Source organism: Rhinolophus hipposideros (genome assembly GCF_964194185.1).
Source record: "Rhinolophus hipposideros genome assembly, chromosome: 4".
Taxonomy (NCBI): domain Eukaryota; kingdom Metazoa; phylum Chordata; class Mammalia; order Chiroptera; family Rhinolophidae; genus Rhinolophus; species Rhinolophus hipposideros.
This window is the reverse complement of record NC_138050.1, coordinates 16,676,251-16,682,425: the sequence shown is the minus strand read 5'-3', so window position 1 is coordinate 16,682,425 and position 6,175 is coordinate 16,676,251.

The following is a 6,175-nucleotide window of genomic DNA, read 5'->3' as shown; positions in this document are numbered from 1 at the left end:
TCGACTGGGAAATGAATATTCAAATATAGCAGAACAGATTTCTTTTTTCCTTGTGAATCTGTTTTTATTGGGATACAGGGGATAAGTAGGGAAATGTTACTGTGGGTGCTTATACCCCAGCAGGTTAGTATCCATTCTGATTTTCATGGGACAGCTTTTGGAGCTTTTTCTTTTTCTTGGAGCTGCTGATCTTGCTGCCAGCAGCCTCTTCAGATCCACTGCTGAGCGGCTCCTCCTTAGAAGAGAATTTCCTTTTTTGCTTGGGGACACTCTTGTTTCCTGCCCCTTCAGGGTCACTACCTGGTTCCTTTTTGAAGAAAGATCACTACTAACCAGCTCCTCCTCAGAAAAGTATTTCTTTTTCTTGGGTTTGGATAGAGAGACAGGTGGGTCTTCCATTCCATTCTCCTGAGGAGCCTCCTGGAGCTTTTGCTTTTTCTTCTTTTTGGGTCTTTCACTGTCTCCTCCAAACACAGGGCTGAGAACACACAGAAGGAATTCACACTACGTCCCAGATGAGGATACTTGGGAAGTAGCTAAGGACAGGACACGCTTGCCCAGGGAACAGGTATGCTACAACCAGCTCTCCGGGCTCTTGAGCAACAGAATAGATTCTTTTTTCATGATTATGAAGGAGGAAGGAATAATCTGGAGGGGGTGGAGAAAGCTCATTGAAAAGAAAGGCGTTGGCCCTAAGTCTGACAGGCTGGGTAGCACATCCCAAAGTTTAGAAGAGGTGAGAGGACATTCTAAACAGCATGTGTTGCACAGGGAACAAAGACATCAGAGATCCTGGCCAAGTGAGGTGCAAGAGAGGGAAGCTGGAGTGGTTGCGCCAGAGGGTGTTAGCAGCCAAGTGTTAACAGATTGGAAAGCACATGCATGTTATTGAAATCTATTGGATAAGTAATAGTGAGGTACTGAAAGTGTTTCCAGTAGGGAAGAGACGTGGTAAGATTTGTGCTTTACGAATATTATTGTGGTAGCTGGGGAAACTAGTACAGATGGAGGAGACAGGGAGACCAGAAAGATCATTGACCATCCATCCAGGGAGAGCTGGTAAGGGCTGGCACTGAGGTGGTAAGGACAAAGAGCACACTGGGGTTGAGAGATGTTTCTAAGGCAGGAGTTCCATAGCTTAGTGATCTGTGATCGTCCTACAGTGTCTTGTTTGTGAGGCTGGGGAGACGGGGAAACCACTGAATCAGGAAATGCATGAGAAGAAGGAATTTGGAAAGGTAGATAAGGAATTCAATTTCAAATACATTCAGTTTGAAGGACCTAGGACATCCAAGTGAAGATACCCAGAAGAACATGATTCTGGAACTCAGAGGGGAAGTAGGACCTAGAATTGGGAAGATATGTAGATTTCTGAGTCACTGCTGCTGGGGACACCACTAGAGAGCTTCATTCAGTATGGATGGAAGAGTAGCAAGCGCTCCTCTAAAATATAAAGAAAGAGGAGACTATGAAGAAAATGGAAAAATCACACTCAGGGAGATAAAAATAGCACCAGGAGAGAACTTTTGGGTTTCAAGAAACAAGTGTTCAACTATCTCATATAGTATAGTAAGATCAAATAGAACAAGGACTGAAAAGAGGCCACTGGATCTGGTGATTGGGATGAGACCCATGATTGCATTATGAGTGTTTTCAACAGGATGGTAAGGATAGAAAGGCAAATGAATGAAAAGTAAAGGCATCTGTTCACTCATTTAATCAACAAATATTTATCAGGCACCTATTATATGCCAGGCACTGTTCTAAGCCTCGAAGATACAGCAGTAAACAAAACAAAGACCCTTGCACTCATGAAGTTGTATGCTAGATTGTTTATACAACACTCTTTAAAGAACATTCGTTAAGGATTCGAGAAGACAAGAGACTAAACAGTATTTTGAGGGCAAAAGTGAAGTCAAGAGAAATATTTCTTACAGGCAGGTAAGGTTTGATCTTGTAGCTGAATCACTATCGGCAGAAAGGAGAGGTTGGAGGAGGAGATGAACAGTGGGAAGAGAGAAAGAGTGATGGAGAGACAGACAGAGACCAACAACACAACTCCTTCACAGGGCTGTGGAGCAGGTGTTTAGCTTTGGAAGGGTAAGGGGTCATCTATTCTTGCAAGACCGGAAATAATTTGATAGTTCACATCTGATGGCCTCCATTTTCCCCTGTAATTTGAGACAAGCTGAGAGCAGACTGAAAGAGATTTGAGACAACAATTTGAAGAACTGAAGCAGGAAGTAGAAAAGAGCCAAAGGACACAAAGTGAACATTAATTTCCAAGCAGAGTTATATCCAGTTAAGCAATAAAAGTATGTGACAGGGAATCATCTTAACTCACCACACACACATTCATCCCCACTGAAGGCTGTATGAAGTCTTCCTGGGGCAGTAGACACATCTCCCCGCTGTCCTCATCCCCCAGCTTTCGGGACTAAAACAGTTATTAATGTGGAGATCAAATTCCAAGAGATCAAATACTTTCTTTTCTTCTCAAAGAAAAGCAATGGTTGTCACTGAGAGTTTATTGGTCAAGTACTCAATTTCATTGTCTTTGGCATTTCTAATCACAGTGGAAAGCAGGCAGCCTACCCCTACCAGCTTTTTTTCCCCAATCCCACTCCACCCTACCCCATTTGATCTCACAGAAATACCAATGAGTTGCCTCAATGCAGATTTTCAAATCCTCAGCCATTTTTTTTCAGGAGTGTTAGTGAACAAATTGACCTTCAAATCCAACATTCGAAAAGCACAGAGGAAGGTCAGATGGATTTGCTACATTTGTTTGGTCTCATCACCTCTTGGACCATATCAGAAAAGGCATCTTTACCCTTTTCCTCAGTAATGCATTCCTGTATTCTCAATGGTACTATAACACCGTAAACTTCAGGACTGCCTGACAGGACAGTATCCTATGTCTATAATAAATTTGTGTACTTCTTAACAGAAAGATTTTTTGGTTGGACACAGCTGTCATAACCCTGGGTGTATATTGCCACAGATTTCCAGTACTGCTGGTGGGAGGTTCTGCTTACCTGTTTAGATGGTCCTCCTCAGGTGTCTTTGCCAGGTTAACACTCATCCATTAGACGGCAGAATGAAGAAACCTGGGCTCCTGATGACCAGGGGACATCTGATGACCAGGGAACCCATGTCAGCCCAGCAACTCATCTCTGATCTTGAATTTCTTTTACATGTGGTACACAAATACAAATCAAAGTGTGTTATCATTTTACATCGTTTCACTTTCAACCTATGTCCTTACATTTATGTCTGTAAACATCATCGAGTTGGATTTGAAAGAAATCCAAGCTGCCTTTTAGCTGTCTAGTTCTTAATATTTACCATAACTGCTAATATATTTGGGTTTATTTCTACTCTGTTATCTGGGGTCTTCCCATTACTCTGTTTCTTCTGCTTCTTTTACCCAATCCACCTCCTTCCTGTCAGTTTTGGATGGGACTTTCTAACTTTATATTTTCTTCCTTACCAATTTGAAAGCAATAGACTCTCCCTTCTTTCCATTAAAATTTTCACATTTGCATTTAACACATTTGAAAATAAATCAGTATTGCTACCCTCCTCCAAAACAGTACAAGGAACTAGAATATTCTAACTTTCATGATGCCCTCTCATCTTGAAGTGTGACCAAACCTGAGACATTTTAAGTAAGTATTCATCTTAAGATTTCCCAGGCTACTTTGTAGTAGAAATTCAAATATCATAAATATTTGGGAGATAAGAGATGTAGTGATGAAATCACAAGAGATGATATTTCCCCACTTACTCTCAGCCAAAGGGTGTCCTGTTTACTTTGCAGACAGACTGATTCCCCCACCTCCCACCCACCCCTATTCCTGCCCCTCAAACCTTTCAATGAAGATGCAGCCTTTCACAGATCCTGGCTTTGGGCAAAGATTTCAGATCCAACTCGGGACCTGCGTAAAGTGAATCCATGTACTTGTCTCCACCGCAGAGTGCTCATTATTACACCATCGTTTGGTCAAGAAGACGGACAAATGCTCCCAGGGCAACCTTCATCTTATCACCCTGGTCCCAAGCTCCCTCTCTGTTTAGAGATCCTGTGAATTTACTTATTTTGTTATGATAACCAAAGTATTTAAATGGGTATATGCTTACTTTTTGAAGCATCTTGAGGCATGTTGTTGAAGGAGGTTTTACAGGGATATAAATACCTCAGCTCTGTCTTGGAAACTTGGCTGTGACATGTTCCATACTGTTTGCCAGAGCTTCCTCCGGGCTGGTGCTTCTCTCTCACTGTGAAGTTGGTTTAACAATGCACCCCTATTAGCTGCTTTCTCTCTGGAGGTACCTCCCAATTCCCCTGTAGGCTCCCTGTGCCCACCAAATACTGAAGGGCCCTTATTCTTATTTCAGGATCTGTCCTGTTGGTGCCTGTCTAGTGAACCCCACTTTTTATTTCATCAAACAACACTATCCTGGGGAAAATGCATCTACTCGAACATTAACAAAAGCCAGTGTGTAAAGTTGTACTATGTAAAAATGCATAGGAATGGTATCAAAATATATCAAAAGTTTAACAGTTCCCTATAAAATGGGATTATGGGGGATTTCCCCCAATTTCTTTATACTTTCCAAAATTTTTATTATGAACATGTATCACTTTGATAAACAGAAAAATCCCCCCACCCTCAAAAAATACCCAAATAAACCATAGTCCTATTTTATTAAATTGAGAGACAGAAATGGCAAGGAAGCTCAAGCCTTCTCCCTAGACCTCATTTCAAAGTGAGGAATGCTTCCTCTCTACTGTGCCTGTTTTAGAAATCTCTTTTTTTCTGCTCTTTTTGTTCTGGCCTTGATTGGCATTAGCCAGCATTTACGCCAGTCCAAAAAGGCTCAGCTCGGGAGGTTTTATCACACAAATATGCTGTGTAAAACTGGCATCTCTTCAATGACTACTACATGATAAGCACTGTTCTAGGCAACGGAGAATCAACTGTGAACAAAACAGACAAGCAGCCTTGTTATAATGGTGCTTAAAATTCAGTAAAAACACTTGAGAACCGTAGGTACTCAACAAATACCAACCAGTAAGGTGGCCCATTAGCATGTGCATGTGGAGAGTACAGAGTGGATTAGAGCGGAATCCTGCTTTACACACACGCCCCACACTCAAGGAGTGCCAGTTCTGAAGATAATACCCTGAGGTCTTACGTCCTGAGATCAGACTCACTAGAACATGCCCTCTGCCAACTGACCTCCTGTGGAAGATGGAAGATTAGATAACCAGCCCCAGCATGGGTCACTGCTGCCCATGTCTCACAGGCTCACGCAGGAAGAACTAGGAAGCACCCAGATGTGGCTGTTAGCCAGAATTTGGTCTCGGGGACAGTCCCCAGCTGTGGCCAGTGCCATACGGCTGAACTGCAGGATGATCCCAGTGCAAGCATGCCCCTGCTGGATTCTCCCCAGAGCTCCTGCTCCCATCCCTCCCCTTGCCCTTCACATATTCGTCGCTGGTTCAGCCAACTTACAATGCAGTGTCTGTGAAGCGCGGGACTTCCTTAATGTGCAGAAGCCTAAGGTGACTAAGGTGTAGGAGTTTGGCACAGGAGCAGCACTCCCAAGGAGAGCATCAAGGGCCAGTAATCTCTTTTCTTTGCCTCAGTGGTAGATACAAATCTTAAATGTGCAGGAGCTGACACTGCTCACTGCAGTTCTTACTCAGGCTGTGGGTCACAGGTCTTTGTGTGTTGTATGGGGGTTGGGGTGAGAAGACAGAAACAATCCATCAACTGTTTCCAGTTGACTCCTCAAAGCAGCTGCTCTCCTACCACAGGTGGGCTGTGAGTGGGGAAAATGATAGCACTGGCCCCAATCTACTAGAGGTGTAATCAAAGCAGCCACTTTACTCTCTGTGTCACAGGAGGCAGTTGAGGGAGGACGAGACCCTGTGGTTTTACATGCACCACGGGACCTTCAAGCTTCCTCAGAGATACTTCTGGAGCCTCCAACCAAGGGAAAGGGGAGGGACCTGAGTGTACACCTCCACACACATCCCTATATTACCATGGCAACTCTGCTTTTAACTGCTGTGTGTTCTGTAGTTGCAGGTTGGATCTAGTTTGGAAAAAAATGTTTCATACACACACACACACACACACACACACACACACATACACACACG